The 17,085-nt window shown below is 42.4% G+C and overlaps 1 protein-coding gene across 3 annotated transcripts in view; it reads right to left on the reverse strand.

The window, feature by feature from the left end:
• The window catches only part of RSPRY1 (ring finger and SPRY domain containing 1), a 46,214-nt gene extending 29,394 nt beyond the window's left edge, over window positions 1-16,820 (reverse strand). The window contains exon 1 of one of the 3 annotated variants that reach the window (XM_040982651.1): window positions 16,662-16,820. The gene's annotated coding sequence lies outside the window, so the exon portion shown is untranslated. Of the gene's footprint in view, window positions 1-4,409; window positions 4,734-16,621 lie in introns of those variants that run through there. The other 2 variants (XM_040982652.1, XM_040982653.1) reach the window with 2 other exon arrangements.
• Between the last annotated feature and the right edge of the window lie 265 nt (window positions 16,821-17,085).

Below are 17,085 nucleotides of genomic sequence, written 5' to 3' on the forward strand. Positions count from 1 at the left end.
CTTTCTTACACCAAATGGGCATCTTAATGTTTCAGTAACATATCTACTTACAGATGTCTGTTAAAAAAAAGTTCTGGTACAAATGTGACAGTGTTCATTGGTTACCACCTACTTGATCTCAATAACAAAAGGCTACAGCATTTCACTAAAATTGGCAAAACTATGTGGCTTTCCCACTTGGGGCTTACCCAAGAATTTATAGAAATCATGTAAGTAGTCACAAAGTTTTTATGTTATAATAGCAACACTGTTTTCCAAAAGGCAAGTTTATATCAGAAAGTTACATTTTCACAATCATTAGTTTGTGGCGCAACAGCATAGTGGTTAAGGTCCTCCTCTTGCACGCCCGGGATCCCATGTGGGTGCCAGTTCTAATCCCAGCAGCCCTGCTTCCCATCCCGCTCCCTGCTTGTGGCCTGGGAAAGCAGTCAAGGACGACCAAAAACCTTGGGACTTGTGTGGGAGACTTGGAAGAAGCTCCTGGCTCCTGGCTTCTGATTGGCTCAGCTCCAGCCATTGCGGCTACTTGAGGAGTGAGTCAGTGGATAAAAGATCTTCCTCTTTGTCTCTCTTCCTCTCTGTATATCTGTCTTTACAATAAAACTGAATAAATCTTTTTTAAAAAAGGTTAAGAACAAGACATACCAGTTATCTTGTCTGAAAATACTAAGCTCCTTGCTCCAGGCACCAGGTGGGGACTGGGATAAGGATGAACAATAGTCTCTGTCCTAAAGGGATTGGGATGACTACTCTCATACCACACAGCATCACAAGGTACATTTATCATTATCATGAAAAAATAAATAAGACAAAAACAAAGAAAAAAAGAAACTCAGAAAGCCAAAAACAGGATCAGCTCTTCATTTAGCTTAGAAAATCTAGTTTGGTTATAGGAAGAAGAAAGGACTTAGAAGCAAGACACTGACTAGAGATTGGTGGCAAAAATTTAAGGATCAAGCTGTTCCCTGAACTTGGGACACAGAAGGAACTGACAAGGGGAATGTTAAGCAGTCACTCAAAATCTGGATCTTAGCAACGAACTCTTCAGAGCCTGAGCACTGGCTGATAAAACCTGCAACCTGGTGGGATCAGAGGCACAAAAATCCTGTTTCCTTTATTGATGACAGATTCACAGCCAATTATTTTCAATACTTTTCAATTAAATTACTGTTCACAGGAAGAAAGCAAAAAGATAGTTTTTCCACACACACAACTGTGAATATACAACTTACATATACAAGAGGTGGGAAATGAAAAGAAGGGATGGGATGGCAAAGGACCACAGAGAGGAAAAGAAGAGAGGAGAGGCAACAGGCAGGCATTATCTCCTCTCATTCTATCAAGACAGCAACAGTGAGCAAAGTAACACTGCTGATGTTTTTGGCCCCCTGAATCAGCCAGACTATCTTTAAAATTTGAATACTGCATTTAAAAAGGTGTGGCCAAAGTATATAGTAGAAGGATGTGAAGACTAAGCTGAAACTTTTTTTTTTTTCTTTAAAGAGAATACATTTTAAACCAACAAAGAGTCAAAGTAATGACATTCTCCTTATTCCAGGGACAAGAGTATAGTTTCCTTCGGACTTTGGAGCCTTGGAAAGTGGGATGGGACACAAGGTGCAAAGATTCCATCTACATATGTTGGAGACCTAATCTGCAGAAAGGGAGACCTAATCTGCAGAAAGGGATACCAATCAAGTACTAAAAATAACTGATTTGAGAATGTCAAAGTGAGCTTATGTCTCAGAAAACAAAGTGAGAGAGAGAATAGAGGGTCCTATATAGTTTAATGCCAATAATTATAAATAAGGAACAATATTGAGAGTGCTGATGAGGAAAGCAGTTTGGAGGCTTGGATTGGGGCTTAATAGACAATGACAGCATTCCATATATCCCATATGGGCAAAGAATCCTGGCTGTTCCACTACTGATTCAGTTCCTTGCTAATGTACCTGAGACAGCAGCATAAGATGGCCCAAGTATTTGAGCTCTTGCACCTACTCAGGAGACATGGAAAGAAGTTCCTAGCTCTGGCTTTTGCAGTCATTTGAGGAGTGAGCCACTGGGTGGAAGATCTCTTTCTTCCTTTCTGTGTCTCTCCCTCTCTTTTTCTCTGTAACTATGCCTTACAAATAAATTTTTAAAATCTTTTTAAAAAAAGGTTTATTAGGGCCCGGCGCGGTGGCGCAAGTGGTTAAGATCCTCACCTTGCATGCCCGGGATCCCAAATGGGCGCCGGTTCTAATCCCGGCAGCTCTGCTTCCCTTCCAGCTCCCTGCCTGTGACCTGGGAAGGCAGTCGAGGACGGCCCAAAGCTTTGGGAACCTGCACCCGCGTGGGAGACCCGGAAGAGGCTCCTGGCTTCGGATCGGCATAGTATCGGCCGTTGTGCTCACTTGGGGAGTGAATCATCGGATGGAAGATCTTCCTCTCTGTCTCTCCTCCTCTCTGTATATCTGCCTTTCCAATAAAAACATAATAAAAATAAATCTTTAAAAAAAAAAGGTTTATTAGATCTTGAATTTTTAAAAATTTATTTACTTGAAAGAAATCTTTTAACCACTGACTCATTCCCAAATGGCCGCAATGGCCTGGGTAGAAGCCAGGAACTCCACCCAGGTCTCCCACACGAGTGGCATAGTCCCAGGCACGGGGACTATTTTCTATTGCTTTCCCAGGAACATTAGCAGGGAGCTGGAAGCAGAAGAGCTGGAACTCAAACCAGTACTGGACGTCAGCTGCATTACAGGTGGTGGCTTACTTCAGTGCATCACAGCACTAGCCCATGGAACTTAAATTCTTAACTTTAAACGTGTTTATTTGGAAAAATAAAAACAAAAGTCAAACTAAAATCAAACCAAACAAAAATATGTTTATTTGGAAGGTAAAGAAATGAACTGAAACTATCTTTCAATGCTGTCCTTTTGAGAAGTCAGCCCAAATACCCACTAGAACAAAGTTACATCCTCCAGTTAGTTATACAGTATATCGCGATGCAATGGAAAAAGTAACTTCATAGGTTTACGGCAAGTTCACCCTCTGAAGCATTATAATGAACCTACACATTCTCGGCTTGTGGGGAACGTCATCCAGGGCAGATAGATCAGAATGAAAAATGGCTAATTGTAATTTTACTTCTTTTTTTTAAAGACTTATTTATTTTTATTGGAAAGGCAGATATACAGAGAGGAAGAGAGAGAAGATCTTCCGTCTGATGATTTACTTCCCAAGTGAGCGCAACAGCTGCAGCTGAGCCAATCCGAAGACAGGTGTCAGGAATTTCCTCCTCCGGGTCTCCCACTTGGGTGCAGGGTCCCAAAGCTTTGGGGCTGTCCTCAACTGCTTCCCCAGGCCACAAGCAGGGAGCTGGATGGGAAGTGGAACTGCTGGGATAGAACCAGCACCCATATGGGATCCCAGTGCGTTCAAGGCAAGGACTTCAGTCGCTGCGCTATTGTGCCAGGCCCGTAATTTTTATTTCATATCTCAAAATTATACTGCAAATGTTTGTCCTTAAAGATGACTACTTGTGTAAGTTTTTATTCCCACTACATTGTAGGTCCCTGAAGAACAGAAAGCATGTCTACCTTTCCTCAATTTCACCGTGACATAACAAAGCTCCAACTCTAAAAGAGAAGTCTTATTTGGGGGATACAAGGAAAACTTATTTTGTTCACTTGAAATCAGAAAATACTATTTTGGAGCAATTCCTTGGTACATTGCTGACAGATTGTTAGCTGACTAAATTCTTAACTAAGTCCCATACAGCTCTTCTATATGTATTATAAAACTTATATAAGTTTTTCAGTAAAATAAGGGTAGGAAGCAAGTATTTTCTTACATTCCTTTTTTTTTAAAAAAAAGATTTATTTACTTTTATTGGAAAGTCAGATATACAGAGAGGAGGAGAGACAGAGAGGAAGATCTTTTGTCCAGTGACTCACTCCTCAAGTAGCCACAATGGCTGGAGCTGAGCCAATCAGAAGCTAAGAGTCAAGGAGCTTCTTCAAGGTCTTCCCACCACGCGGGTGCAGAGTCCTAAGGCCTTGGACTGTCTTCGACTGCTTTACCATAAGCAGTGAGCTGCATGGGAAGCCAGGCTGCTGGGACAGAACTGGTGCCCAGCTGGGATCCCAGTACCTGCAAGGTGAGGACTTTAGCCACTAGACTACCATGCTAGGTCCCATTTCTCCACTTTTAAACTGGTTGTAGATTAAGTAAAAACATCAAGGAACCCAGATAATATGCAAAAGATAACCTAAATCCAAATCTATACGCTCAAATACACTTCATGCAAATGCTGTTTTAAGACCCTTACAGATTAATACAGACTTTCAGCTAGTCAGGTGCTGGGACTCACACTGGCCCACCAAGGTTTACTGATGGGGAAATGCGTCTTCCCAACTTACATTCATAAGATCACCATCTTGTGGAGTCTGGAATTGGCCACGGAGAGAATATTTACAGAGCAGAAAAGGAAAACCCCACAAATCAGGATTGCTGGTTTCCTGGAGATCCAATTGTCAGCACACTGTAAGTACAGTACATGTTTAGGGAAAGTCAATACATGTCTAGATGGATGATCAGAAGCATGTAAATGTTCCTTATCTGTATCCAAAAGAGTTTGTGGTATTTGATGAAAATGCATACATACCACAATTTACTGTATAGAGGTGTACACAGTACAGAACTTTAAGAAGATAAGAAAGAGGGTCCGGAGGCATGGCCTAGCGGCTAAAGTCCTCGCCTTGAACGCACCAGGATCCCATATAGGCGCCAGCTCTAATCCCGGTGGCCCCGCTTCCCATCCAGTTCCCTGCTTGTAGACTGGGAAAGCAGTTGAGGATGGCCCAAGGCTTTGGGACACTGCACCCGCGTGGGAGACCTGGAGGAGGTTCCTGGTTCCTGGCTTCGGATCAGCGCAGCACCAGCCGTTGTGGTTCACTTGGGGAGTGAATCATCGGACGGAAGATCTTCCTCTCTGCATATCTGACTTTGTAATAAAAATAAATAAATCTTAAAAAAAAAAAGATAAGAAATTCTATTTTGAAGCATTTGTAGATTCCACAAAGGAATGGCTGACTCTGACACGAAGAGTTCTGCCCATGCAACAATTTATCCCCTGACTACTTAATGAAGAAACTTTGTTACAGGAGAATTTCTCAACAATACTAGTAATTTGATGTTACTCTGTTATAACCCCTTTGAGGCTCTGTAGTTTTCTATTCAAAACATTAAAAAAAAAGCAAAAAGATTTTCTTAAATTTATTTTTTATTGGAAAGTCAGATTTACAGAAAGGAGACAGAGAGGAAGATTTTACATCCACTTGTTCATTCCTCAAGTCGTTGTACAACTGAAGCTGAGCCGATCTGAACCTAGGTGCCAGGAGCTTCTTCTGGGTCTCCTACATGGGTGAAAGGTCCCCAGGCTTTGGGCCATCCTCGACTGCTTTTCCAGGCCACAAGCAGGGAGCTGAATGGAAAATGGGGCTGCCAGGACACAAACCAGCGCCCACATGGGATCCCAGCACATGCTAGGCGAGGACCTCAGCGACTAGGCTACCATGCGAGGCCCAATCCTTTTACTTTTTATGTAGAAAGTTTGCTGTAAAAATCAGGAAAGGCCAGTGTTTTGGCATAGCAGGCAGGGCTGTTGCTATGATGCCAGCACTCCGTATGGATGACGGTTTGAGTCCCGGCCACTCCACTTTGGATCCAGCTGCCTGGTGGTGCTCCTGGAAGAGCAGCAGAGCATAGCCCAAATGTTTGGATTCCTATACCCACATGGGAGATCTGGAAGAAGCTCCTGGCTTTGGCCCCATCCAGCCCCGGTCTTTAAACCATTTGGGAAGTGGACAGAACACCTCTGTGCGTGTGTCTGTAAATCTTTCAAATGAATAAATTTTAAAAAATTAAAAAATATAATGGATGTGAAAGTGCTATGCACCGCCCAGTGTTGATGGTTCAGTGGCTAAAATACTTGCCTTGAGCTGGGATATCATAAGGGCGCTAGATTGTGTCTTGGTTGTTCCAGTTTCCAACCAATTCCTTGCCTGGAAAAGTAGTCGAGGATGACCCAAAAAAAGCCGTGGGAATCTTCACTCATATGGAAGAAGCTCCTGCCTCCTGGCTTTGGATTGGCTCAGCTCTGGCCACTGCAGCCACTGGGGAGTGAACCAGGAAGATCTTTATGTACCTCCTTTTCTCTCTGTATATCTGCCTTTCCAATAAAAAACAATAAATCTTTAAAAAATATCAACTTCCAGGATTTAAAAGTTAATTTTGAGACAAAAAAAAAAAAAGGAAAAACGTAGAGACATAATTTAAATAAAAACCCTCTGTGATATAGTAATTCTTTTTTTTTAAAGACTTATTTATTTTTATTGGAAAGGCCGATATACTGAGAAGAGGAGAGACAGAGAGGAAGATCTTCCCTCTGATGGTTCATTCCCCAAGCGGCCGCAATGGCTAGAGCTGAGCCAATCCGAAGATAGGTGCCAGGAGCTTCTTCCCGGTCTCCCATGTGGGTGCAGGATCCCAAGGCTTTGGGCTGTCTTCAATTGCATTCCCAGGCCACAGGCTGGGAGCTGGATGGGAAGTGGGGCTGCCAGGACATGAACTGGCACCCATATGGGATCCCCGCACGTTCAAGGTGAGGACTTCAGCCACTATGCTATTGCGCTGGGCCTGATAAAATAATTCTTATCACTGGATACTATTGCTTAATATAGAAATTTCTTATCATCAAAATGGTAATGCCTTTAAAATTATTATACTCTTGATAATCCATTGGTTGCAAGGGTTATAATCAAGCATTTCCTCTCTGAATCTATTTCTCTAAAATGATGGCATTATTTTTGATCCTCTACTGTTTAACAAAAAGGTTAAAACCAGGGCCAGTAAACTAAGCTAATGTCTGCAATGTCGGCATTCAATTTTAGATCACTGATTCAAGTCCAGCAGCTCTGTTTCTGATCCAGCTGCCTTCTAATGTGCCTGGGAAAGCAGAGGAGGTTAGCACCTGATGCCCATGTGGCTCCTGGTTTTGGCTTGGACCAGCCTTGGTGAATGCGAGCATTTGGGGAGCAAACCAGTGGATGGAAGATAGCACTCTCTCTCCTTTAAATAAACAAACATGTTTTAAAAAATAAAAATTCCCCTATTTCCATATCATTTATGATTAATTTTGCATGTTTCTTTTTTTAATATAAAAATTATTTATTTGGAGAGAAGGAGAGAGGGAAAAACAAGTGCATTTCCATTCCCTGGTTCATTCCCCAGAGCCTGCAGTGTCCAGGGCTGGTGGGAGGCAAAGGTAGTAGCTGAGAACCCAGTCCAGGTCTCCCATGTGTGAGACCTCAAGCCAGTTCCTCAAGCCATCAGTTGCTGCTTCCCAGGGTGAGCACTAGCAGGAGGGCTAGAATCAGGATCATAGCTGGGACTTGAATCCAGGCACTCGGATATGGGAATGTGGGCATCTTAACTCCTAGACTGAAAGCCTGTCCTTACCTCTTTTTTAAAGCTGCTCTGAGAGGGGAAAACTTAGTATCAAACTTAGAGTTTTGGCAAGTTTAGTTTCAAGGAAAGAGGTTCTGATACTCACTGTCAGGGCAGAGCACAGACATCCACATCACAACCAGCTACCACAGAGACATTTGACCAACTGGTCAAACCCTTTCTGACAACTGGCCCAGGAATCAATGATTCATCTCTTCAAGTATTTGCTTTTATTCATAATACAGACAAGTGACAGGAAGAATACTTTTTTTTCCCCCTGGAAATGATACTTTAGGAATATGCTGCCAAGAAAGGAAAAGTGAACAACCCAAAGGCAGCAAAACCAGACTCCAGGTACAAAATTATGTTTGCTGTTATCTTCACCTCATCATTTCAAAACAGTGTCAGAGCAATCAGTGCTTTCTCAATTCCCTGAGCCAAAGCTAAATCTAACAAGAACAGCAATATATGAAGCAGTCTTCAAAAAAATATTATGGAAAATGCAATGATAAAGAAGTACGCATGGATTTGAGTACATTTTTTGCATCAAGATAAACTTGTTTTAATTTCCCATAAACTTTTCAAATACCTTCCTATGATACATTGTAGACTTTGAGGAGGGATCTTGAGGTGTGGCAGATTAAGCCACAGGTTGGGATGGCCTGATTCCAGTCATGTCTGCTCTGTGTTTCTGATCCAGCTTCCTGCTAACACATTTGAGAGGCAGAAGATCATGGTCTAAATACTTGGGTTCTTGTCACCCACATGGGAGAACCCAATGGAATTCCAGGCTCCTGGTTGCTTCCTGATGAAGCCCAGGTTGTTGGGGAGAGAGAATCAGTGGATGGAAGATATTTTCATCCCTGCCCCTCCTTCTCTGTGTCACTCTGCCTTTCAAATAAACAAACAGTCCTTTAAACAATACATACTAGAAATTTTAATGATTTTCAGTCATTAGAAAAATGGATTAGCAATTAGATTTTTCCAGGGTTGTCAGCATGGCATAGTAGGCTATGCTTCCACCTGTGGTGCCAGCATCCCATATGGCACCAGTTCCGGCTCCTGTCCCAACTGGTCTATTTCCCATCCAGCTCCCTGCTTGTAGCCTGTGTAAAGGATGGCTTAAGTCCCTGGGCCCCTGCACCCATTTGGGAGACCTGGAAGAAACTCCAGGCTCTAGTTTTGGATCAGCTCATCTCTAGCCTTTGCAGCTATATGGTGAATGAACCAATGGATGGAAAATCTCTCTCTTTGCCTTTCCTTCTCTCCGTAACTCTGCCATTCAAATAAAAATGAAATAAATCTTTAAAAAAATTAATTGTCCCCTAAAGCAGTGATGTCAACATTTACCATCCCCTTATCAGTAATTAGCAAAAACTGTATGCATTTATTCATTCACTTTTTAAGCAAAGTGACAGGAAGAGATAAAGAACCATTGTCTGGGTCACACCTCAAATGGCTGGAACAGCCAAGGTTGGCATAGATCTAGCCTAGACTCCATCCTGGGTCTCCCCACATGGGTGACAAGGGTCCAAGTACTTGGGCATCCTCCACAGCCTTCCCAGGCATGTAGTATAGGAAGTTGACTAGGAAGTGGAACAGCTAAGACTTGTACTGGCATTCCGATATGGGAAGCCTGGGATGGCTGCCACGATGTCAGGCCCCTACCACCATTTCATTATGAAAAATTTCAAACATACAGCAAAGAAGTATTAAAATTCACTGTAAATAGATTCTATAACATTTTTCCGTACTTGCTTTATCACATATCTATTTATATCTAAATTCATCATCAATCCAATTTTTAAAATATTTCAAAATAAGTTGCAGGCACTAGTATACCTACCTCTAAGTAACTCAGCATGCATATAACAAAGTAGAATTGAGTGTTTTGGGAAGTTAATATTACAATGAGCTGTTTAAATCTTAAGCATATGTATTGTGTTCTGTTAAATACGTACATCTGTGTACTCAAGCTTGATCAACATAGACAATATACCCAGAAATATGTTTGCTTTAAAAATATCCTGCAGGACAACTTAAAGACACAATTTTCTCGCTGCAGATGGTGTTTAAATGGTAAAAACTTTGAAGTCACCAAGACTATTTGTATTGCAAAAAAGCAGCTATATTTCAAGAGTATACTTGCCAGTACCTAAAGATATTTCAACAAGGGTGTTTCTGTCTCTAAAGTACCTAGCATTTTATTGTGGAGGAAATACAGTCAGCCCTCCCTGTCCTGGGGTGATCTGTATATTCAACCAACTGTGGATGAAAAATATAGGAGAAAAAAATTGTATTTCTCCCGAACACTGAACATGTACAGATTCTTTTTCTTGTCATTATGTTCCAAGCTGCTTAACAACTATTTTTAAAGCAATACATTATATTAGGCCTAATGGTACTACAGAGATAATTTCTAGTACATAGAAGGATGCACGTAGATTAGGTGTGAATACTACACCTTTTTATGTAAGGTAATCAAGCAACTTGAGCATTCTTGGATTCTGGTGTCTGTGAAGGACCTTAAACCAACTCCTGGGGTTTAAGGGACAGGAATCTCACTTTTTCTCTAAAAGGAAAGATAGTCTGGAGAGGATGTTTAAACATGCCTCCCTGGTGTCCCAAAGTTATCTACTTCACAGCAACATGGGGGTGCTTGCTATTTAAATGACACAAGATACTATTTTTTCCCAGACTAACTTTCTATACTCCAGGAGAAAGCACGGGATGATTGATATGACCCTTATATACTGAGGTTGGTTTAAGAAATTTCACCTCTCAGAAAAATGCAGAGAATTGACTGAAATGTTAGGGGGGAAAGTATCTCTAAATGACTCCTCCTAAAATGTTGAAATTGTTTTAAGCTTAGCAGCAGTGGTGTCTGTGGTTGTGGGGCTGGCAGAATTACAGAATATGATCCTGACCTGAAACAGTACAAGGGAGCAAAGACAAATCACTTTAGTATTCAAAAAATGCTTTAAAAATAGAATTTAGGCCTGGAATAGGGTAAGGAATTTCCAGAAGCAAATAATAGTTAAAAAGGAAGAAAAAGTAAATAATCCCTGTCTGAAGTCTCAAGGATTGGAAAACTTGTCTTAGAACCATAAAGGAAACACTAAGGAAGATCTGAGGTAAGTGCTAACGATGGCTGCAGGACAGGGCAGAAAAACAAATGTCATTTTCCTTACTGTTTGGGAATTTCTCCCTGGAAAACCAAATAACAGGATATCATATAGCTGCTTTTCCTCAGGCACACACAAAAACTGAAAAAGCGGGTTTTTCTGCAATAGAAATACTTTGCTATTAAGAAAGTCAAACAAAATACATAAGCAGTACCAACAGCAATGCTTCACTTTAAGGACAACTACTCAAAATAGTATCTAAATAAACCCTCCACTGCAAGCTCAATTGGACACTATTAGGACTTGTCAGAAATTCAATAAAACAGCAAATGTTTCCAAAATATTTACCACTTTGAAAAACAAGGAAATACCATTCAATAAATACAGCCATGTGTCTCGTGATTAGATGCCAGGCAGTGAGCAAAGATGCAAAACCTCGACAGATATATTCCAGATGTTGAGTAAGGATGGCAAAGAGATCCGGGGTGAGGGGCACAGGGCAGTAGCAACTAACAGTCTTAGTGGCCTACCCAGGGCCTTTGGACAAAGCACCAAGTCCACTGGAGGAGACCATCCGTTTCACCCACTTTCCAGCAAAAAAGGAATTTGGGAACACTTAAGTATTCCCACATGAGCAAATTTTTAAGTGACTATGTAAGTTATTATTAGGAAAAAGGGAATAGAGGACTTGACCTTGCATTGCAATCCATTCACGTCTTAAAGCCAAAATTTGGTTGGTACAAAATATCCTTCTCTGCATCATGAAAAGCCATAAATTGAATCGATAAGGGTGAAGCAAAATAGTAATTCTAATGAAAACAGTGAATCATAACAAGAAGCCAAGGTCATTTTGAGATAGCACTGATGATGTCCCCCCAAAAAAAACTAAACACTCCCTGATTATTGCAGGACTCCCTATAGCATATGCAGCAGAAGCAGCTCTGGGATGATGCTAAGTTAATCAGGACAGACTTATTGGGAGAAAAACACAGCAAAGGCCACCAAACTCTCATATCATTCTAGTTTTGTATAACGAATCTCATGTTTTGGTGAACCTTTAATAACTGAGTTGTTAGGTTATTAATACATAGCCTTTGGATATATTTAAGTCTGAACAACTGTAAAGCAGTAAGAGCTGAAGGGAAAAAAGAATGCTGTAATTCCCATGAAGTGGGGTGGGGCAAGAACCGTATTTAGGGATTCACTGCATTAAGGAAACACAGAGAAGAAATTTAATTCTTCAGGAGGCAGAGGGCTAACACTGAAACATTAAACTATGAGGTAATAATACACTTGCTGAGTAAGGTATTTCAAAGCTTCTATTTGAGATGTATAGAACCTGTGAAATTGTGCCTGAAAACTATGATTTCAAAAACAGGAAAGCTACACATAGTGCTGACTTCTTAACAGATCTAAAGAATGCATTGATTCCTTGCTACTTTCAATGTCTTCTTAGTTATCAAAGGTTCAGAAACAAAAGGGGCTTCTTCCTGGGCCTTCACCGTGGTTTATAAGGTAACTTCATCTGGTTCAGGACACATTTTTATCGATGGTCACTACCTTTATATATCTAAATGGCAACCATTCTCCATTTGGAATCGACCCTGAAAGCAAAATATAACAAATTTGTACTGTTTATTTTCTTGCCATAAAGGCTGGCAAAAAAAAAAAAGTGCTTCAATAGTGGACTTAGAAATAAAACAAAGGGAAAGTATGCATTCTTTGCACTCCTCCTAAAAGTTGTAAGTCTCCTCTAAAATGTTGGCTTAAGTTTCGGCATTCATCATGTCTTCACTATTCTATTTTTCAATTTTCGAATTTTAACATCAGAAAAAAACATATCCAAATTCAAATACTAAACATCTTGAGAACTCCAAAAAGCTTGAAGAGAAGCTAAAGCCGTAGTTTATTATCCCCAAATAACTCTTTTGAATAGATTCCTGGCTATGTGATTAAACAGATTACTGGTTTCATTATGTTTCCCATTTATAGTACCTATTGACTAGACTCACTTTTCAAGCATATCACTATCACATTTTATTTTACAAAGATCCCAGCACAAAACAGAAAATTTCCAATTTAAACTGCTGTAGGAGCAGGTGTTTAGCGTAGCAGTTAAGACACCTGTGCTTTGGTTAGATTCCTCACTTTGGCTCAGAAGTCTAGCTTCCCCCATTTCTGTCCCTGGGAAGCAGTGGCAATGGCTCAAGGAATTGGGGTTCCTATCACCTATGTGGGAGACATGGATTGTATAATAGGCTTCTGATTCAAACCCCAGGCCTGCCCTGACCACTGTGGGCGTTTAGGAAGCAACCAGAAGATGGAAAACTTTCTGCCTCTTATATAAAAATTTTAAAGGGTGGGCCTGGCAGCGTGGCCTAGCAGCTAAGGTCTTCGCCTTGAACGCACCGGGATCCCATATGGGTGCTGGTTCTAATCCCAGCAGCTCCCAGCTTCCCATCCAGTTTCCTGCTTGTAGCCTGGGAAAGCAGTTGAGGACAGCCCAAAGCCTTGGGATTCTACACCCATGTGGAAGACCTGGAAGAAGTTCCTGGCTCCTGGCTTTGGATTGGCATAGCACCGGCCATTGCAGTCACTTGGGGAGTAAATCATCGGACAGAGGATCTTTCTGTCTCTCTTCTCCTCTCTGTATATCTGCCTTTCCAATAAAAATAAAATGAACCTTTAAAAAAATTTTTTTAAAGGTACTGTAGTATAATAGTGTCAGTCATCCTCAAGAAATCTGAATAATTTCTCCATACTGATATTAGGGAATCAAACTTATTCAGCTGCCTGCTAATATGCCTGGGAAAGCATATTAGCTGAATACCTGGGCCATGCACCCATATGGGAAACTTGGATGGAGTTCTAGGCTGCTGGCTTCAGCTAAGCCCAGGCTTGACACTGCAGCCAATTGGGACAAAACCACTGGAAGGAAGAGCTGTTTGTCTCTTTCTGTAACTGCCTTTTAAATTAAATCAATCCTTAAAATTATATAAAGGATGCAAAGTGATCTTTTACTTTTTCATTATGCAGAAAATTTTATACAATTCTTTACAGAATGAATTAATTTCATGAGTTCAAGCAGTCTATTGTAAATAATTGTGCTGCAGGAACAAGTTTTTGTTGTTGTTAAACTCTTGCCAAAACATACTATAGAGTAGCTGCTTTGTCCCAGTTCACTACAGTATAGCACACTGCTATCTCAAATCTTAAGTTATTACTTCTCCCTTGATACTTGGTAAATGAAAAATTATTTTGCTGACAAAGCAGAGAAAGTCCACAGAGTAAGCTGGAAAACTTTTGATAAATCAATAACTTAAAAATATTACTGAGTACAGAAATAACAAGGACTTGTGAAAACAGCAAAACACAGGTCAAAGAAAGACATTAAGCAGGGAGACAGAACACCATGTATCCTGGGGAATCAAAGTCCACAAAATCACCATGGTGATTCTTTAAAAAGACCCATGGAGTATAAGCTTAGAAAAACAGGAAATCCAGATCCTCTTTGAAAACAAAACAAAGCAAAAGTATTACTTCAAAAGTAACAATTATCCAATATTTGGAAAGTCAGCTCTAACAAATGCCACTAGTCCAATACTAATGAATATCATATATAGACACAAGTATTTTACAGAGGGATCTACAAAACGAGATGTCATCCTAAGAAACACAAACTCTACGTAAGGTGAAAAAGAATCAGTACGAAAAGAATCGGAATGCAATCTCCAATGTACCTCATAATTTTTCATCTGGAGCTGTCAAAACGAGCCATAATTTGCATGGAGAGTAAAAGGTTGTCTTATTTGCAAATGACAAAGGAGAAGGCATGATATTCATTGGTAGATATCCCAAGACCATGAATATAGACATTTATACACACATGAGAAAGTACTCCAAAAACTTAATCAAAAACAGAATTAAAACAAGTTAGCTTTGATGCAAAACACTGTGAAATTCATCCATACGAAGGGTTTTCAAAATGTTTATGAAAATGCATATGATAAAAAATCTGCAAGAATCTCACAATATTTTAAACCAAAATAAATTTCTCTCTCAATCTTATTTTTTTAAAGTGTTTATTTGTTTGAAAGGCAGAGTTACAGAGAGAATCTTCCACACTCTGGTTCACTCCCTAAATGGCTGTAACAGCCAGGGCCTTGAGTTTCATCTGGGTCTCCAGATATGGGCAAGGGCTCAAGGACTTGGTCCATCTTTTGTTATTTCCCCAAATGCATTAGCAGGGAGCTGGATCTGAAGTGGAGCAGCCAGGACTTGAATCTTTGTTCATATGAAATGCCAGCAATGAAGGCAGTTGCTTAACGTGGTACTCCATAATGTTAGCCTCATTAGCTCCATTTTTTTTTCTATAAACTTCCTTAAGTCCTGTGTGTGTGTGTGTGTATGTGTGTGTGTGTGTGTGTGTGTGTGTGTGTGTGTGTGTGTGTGTGTAAGGCTCCAGAATCCCCCATTCATAATCTACACATACACAGAACAAAAGAGGCAGTTTACAACACTGAGATCAGGTTACTTGGGAGGAAAGTTGCAGCTGTCAGGCAAAAATCTTCTGAAGAAAAAGATATTTTAGAGCTAACTCCTACCCTGTAACATCAGAAGTTCAAAGTAAATTAAAATACTAGGGGCAAAAACTGGAAATCCCTTCCCCCTCATCTAAGCAGGGTTTGAAGCTGGGGCTGGGGTTAGATTATAATTTGGCCTAAGGAGCTGTGAACCTTGAAGCTCTCAGCAAAATAGGGCTCTCCCAGGCGATGGAGGACTTTAGTAATGCCAGTCCTTTATATCTACACACTCCTTTACAGTCCAGAAAGCGCATTCACTTTCCATCCTCAACAGTAACCCCACCGGTGGTAGAATGATCGTGCCTTACTGGCAGTTTGTAGTGGATAGTGCACTTTTAGCACTCTGTTAATTGCACAGCAGAGACGGAAGGAGGAAAAGTTACTCCACTATGGACACTCAGACGGGACCTAAGGGGCCTGGGAAACTGCAGGACTCACCTCCCAAGTGAGTAACAGACACTTCCAAGTTCAAAGTACAACACTCCAGGGAGAGCAACCTCAGAGAGCTAAACCGGACACGATCAACCTCAGCGTCTCGACCCCGGGCCCTCCAAGGCAGAGAAACCGAGGCTGACAAACGCCTCATCTGGAGTAACGCGGATGTAGGGGTAGGGGGTGTTACTGGGATGGATTCACCCCTACCTACTTCACCACTGAACCGAGAAGCAGCTGAAGCCTGTATCTGGCACAACTGGCCGGGCTCCAGACAAGGAGAGAGAGGAGCCCTGGTCAGTCCCGATGCCTTCTCACTACTCCCCACATTCGGGCTTTCCTATAGACGGGACTGTCTTTTTTCCCCCCACGTCCGCCCACAAATCCCTCTCCCCAAGATCCTTACCCAGTTTTTAGCTTGGGCCTCCGGAGTGCGGAAATCCGCTAGCTCTGGCTCCCACCTCCTCGTCCCCCCCTCTGTCTGAGGTGTCTCTTAACCCCAAAGCGTTTGTAAAATCACCGCAGGGGAGGTCTGCCTCCCACCCATGCCACCCAAACCCAGAGCTCCATTAAACGAAACCATCCCAAAGCGCCCTCCCATCTACCCCTTCTGCCCCAGCACCTTCTCGAGGAGCGCTCCTCGGTAGGAGCCTCCACGGGAGATAACCTGTCTCCTCACCTGGGCCCCGCTGGCCGCAGCCTCGGAAGGGTAACTCCCGAGAACCTCCTCCGGATCAAGACCTTCCCCCCACCCCAAACGGGGAACACCCTCTTCCAGGACCTCTTCAGGTGCCCTAAGCGCGGGCCCCGGAGGAGATCCCTGTTGGCTGTTTCCCAGGATCTGCCCAGCGCCAGCCTCTCCCGGGGCCCTTCCTGAAGTCTGCCCCGACCCCAAGCAGATCTCCCCGCCCCAGGTTCGAATGGCTGTTCCCCTTCCTCACAGACGACCCCAGCACCCGGACTCTTCCCGCCCCGCGTTCCCACCGGTCTTCCCAGAGCGGCACGGCAGGGCTGCGGCACTGACTTTCTCTAGTTCCCAGGCCCACCGGAGGGAACAGGCAGCGGTAACGACGCGACTCCTTTGTGACAGGTCCGAGAGAGCGGTAAAGATGGACGCGAGGGCACAGCGCTGCCATTACGCGCTGGGCCCACCCCCGCTTCGTACCGCCCAGGCCCTCCCTCAACCCCCTAGAAAACGCCCCTTCCTCGGTGGCAATCCCTCTCCTTGACAGCCAATCATCGCTCAAGAACAGTGCCACATGACATGCCAGCCGGGCCCACCCTCTAAGAGTGAGTTGGCCAATCCCCTTGCAGAACGGTGAATGGCCCAATCAAGCCTCTCCAGTTTGCTGTCGGGGACACCGGATTTCCATCGGGCTCAAGGAGGCGAAGAGAGTCGGGGATTGGGTTACGCCACCGGAAGCGGGGCGGAACTTTGTTGTGGCGGT

Source organism: Ochotona curzoniae, unplaced genomic scaffold, assembly GCF_017591425.1.
Source record: "Ochotona curzoniae isolate NIBS_2020 unplaced genomic scaffold, NIBS_Ocur_1.0 contig_3622, whole genome shotgun sequence".
Classification (NCBI taxonomy): Eukaryota; Metazoa; Chordata; class Mammalia; order Lagomorpha; family Ochotonidae; genus Ochotona; species Ochotona curzoniae.